Here is a 3242-nt window from a genome sequence, read left to right on the forward strand (position 1 = left end):
ATATAAATATAAATTAACTGGGCGGGGAATAATTGAAAAAAAATTTTTTATAATTATTTATTAATTTTTGAATTTTCGGGCGTTGTAGTTGAAAGAAAGAGAGAAGGAAAATAGGAGGATAAATTAATGAATTATAAGTTACAGGTTTATGTTAATAATATAGAAATAGGTAAGAATATCAGTAAGTTAATCAAATAGCAATCATTCTTATTTGATATTATAACTTAGTCCATCTATGAATTCTGACGATGCTAGTTGGATATTTCCTCTTCTTTTTGGAGATCTTCCTCTAGCTGAAAAAATATGTAAACTCATTCTGGACTCACAGTAATAAATTTCCTATATACTGCTCTGGCTACACATTGAGCACTCTAGTCCGGTTTTTTTCCGCACTGGTATATATATATATATATATATATATATATATATATATATATATATATATATATATATATATATATATATATACCGTTAAGGTGTTTTCAATAAACCTATCATTCGAAGGTAAAGAGTGTTGCCAACTCATTGGGCTTTTTGAATAAATTTTACAACTGAACCTTTTGAAATCAAATGAATGTTTTCAGTTCTAATTGGGGAAGATTGTGATAAAGCTTTTCGCTGTTGATTTGAATATTTCATCGGGAGGGAAACGTGATTAACATTAGACGCAATTTGTTTTTGACAGATTTGCCACGTGATGAATGGACTCGGCTTTAATCAGTATGCATTAAATGGTAAGCATTTCAATAGATTTAATCGAATCCACTAAAAAGATTTATTCAATTACTTGGGCATAAATGAAGTGTTTTAAATTAAAAATGTGCACTTCGAAAGATAAGCAGTCTGTGAGGAGATCTTTATATAGATTGACTACAAACACAAATATATATTGTATGTATATATATTTTAGAGAATTCGCGCATAAGCCTGACGAATCCTACGGTGGATTAAACGCAGAATATTCAGTGTAGCTTAATCGCCATATATATTTTATAAATTACTAACTAGCTCTACCTACGTATTGAGCACTTTTGAAGTCAATATTTAAAGTTTACGCATAAATCTATACTTCCGTATATTAAATTTATGTAAGTAAATGAAGTAGTTATATATATATATATATATATATATATATATATATATATATATATATATATATATATATACATGCATACATACATGCAGATAAATAATAATAAGAATAAAGATGTAAAGTAAAAATTTACAAAAAAGTTTTTATTAAGTAGAATACTGCAAATCTTCTCATCAGAGGAAAAACGGTTAGGAAAATAATCCAGTAGTCACGCTAATATCTTTTCGAACATTTCTATGTATTTGCTGGTTGCTGCATAGGATGAAACTAAAAGTTTTATGATTTGTAGTCACAAAACTTTTAAAAAAATATAAGACTATAAAAATATAAATATGGAAAAATAGCTCATGCGGACGGTTTATACAGAGTTCAATATTAAAATATAAATAACCAACCGTAAGTAAAGGAGTCCAGTGTAATGGAAGTCATTATTTGCAGATAAAAGAACCAACAGCAAGTGCTCGCCTCACTTGTTGAAATTTAAAAGCAAATGATCAGAAATTAATTAATTAAAAAATTTTCAGATAGTTTTGAGCCTTTTCATTTGGTTGGGATTTAAATATTATATATATAATATAATATATTTATATTTTGTTTTGGAATTTGCTTTTTCCTTGATTAGTAAATTCCCCCAACGATTTTCTGCCTATATACATACAGATATATATACATAGATTTATATATATAGTGTAATAAAATAATTCTCACAGTTTCCTCAGTTGTCCATTTATTTCTTTTCAAAGGTAATCATTACAATATTGGTTCGTATTGCGACTAACAACCTACATAATTATGTCTTTACTGCATATAAGCTACGTACTCATCACATGTTTACCTTAAAAAAAATAGAAAAATACCATTTTTGACAACTTACATGGTTCATGCAAGCGACATGCTCTGTCGTTCCTTCTCATGTCGAAGCTTATTGTCATAGCACGTAGTAGATTCCCATACAATTACCGATACTGTACTTAATTTCTGATTCCGATACAGTTATGGACTTTGAATCCGATTCTTTATATATAACTCTCTAAATATTAAACAATAAAGTTGTTATTTTTTCACGATTATCGTAAAAACTCACATTGAATATGCAAATATTTTCTCCAGTATGAAAATACATTTGTTGGGGATGATTTTGGTTTCACTGGAAGTTTAAAAGCAATAAATATTCATAATGTTATTACTACTATCAACAGTAGATGGCTCTGTTTTAAACAAAATCAAATTAAAAGGACAATTAAAAGAATCAATTTTGGCATGCATTTTTTTCCGATTTAGATACCGATGCCGATACCTTCCGAAATCCCAATTTTCGAATCCCGATTCCGATCTCGATTAATCGTCACAACTCTAATATATATATATTATTGGCAAAACATCTTTACGAAAAGAAGAGAAAAAGGTTCGAGTTGTCTTCCAACTGAAACCAAATTCCCCTCTTTCCTCATTCGATTCTTAGTTTTTAATTTATCATTCTGACGGTTCCTCTTAGAGGGTCAGACGATAAGGCCTTAAGGAAATTTTAATAATTTCACCTGCCCGTTTTTTTTGTTTCTTTGGTATTTAAATTAAATTATGTTTCCTCTGAAATTTCTCCTTCCATTTTGCTGTACCAAGAATTTACTTACTTATTTTCGAGGTCGGTATAGCTCACAATTTATCAAAACGTTAAACAAAGTTATACGTATTAAAAATAAGTTAATCGTTTTGAAGTATAGGATGGAATTTCTTAAATCTTGCCGCCTAAATCATGTAGCTCCCGGTTATATCTGTCATCGTATTTCTAAAATTAAATGTAGGAATACATTGGCAGTTCAACGTGTATTCCTATAAGATGAAATCCTATTTAATTCCGATACATATAATTCGTTACGTAGTAAACACCTTTTACTTTGGGCCATGGTTTGGAAAGAACTATCTTTCTTTGATAAACTCCGTTTTTCCAAGTTTTTATCCAATGGCGATAATTTTACCCGCAATAAATGTACTTCTTCTTATGATAAATATTTTAAAAAATTTAATTATTACGAAGTTTGAGATTATAACAAATTCGGATAAACATATATTTAATTATTCTTCTTATGTTTTGTCCGATACGGAAGAATTTGTTTTATCGGCTGGCTTACAATTTTGCATTCCTCCCCTT

This window comes from Euprymna scolopes, chromosome 33, assembly GCF_053919585.1.
Source record: "Euprymna scolopes isolate OS-2025 chromosome 33, ASM5391958v1, whole genome shotgun sequence".
Lineage (NCBI taxonomy): Eukaryota > Metazoa > Mollusca > Cephalopoda > Sepiida > Sepiolidae > Euprymna > Euprymna scolopes.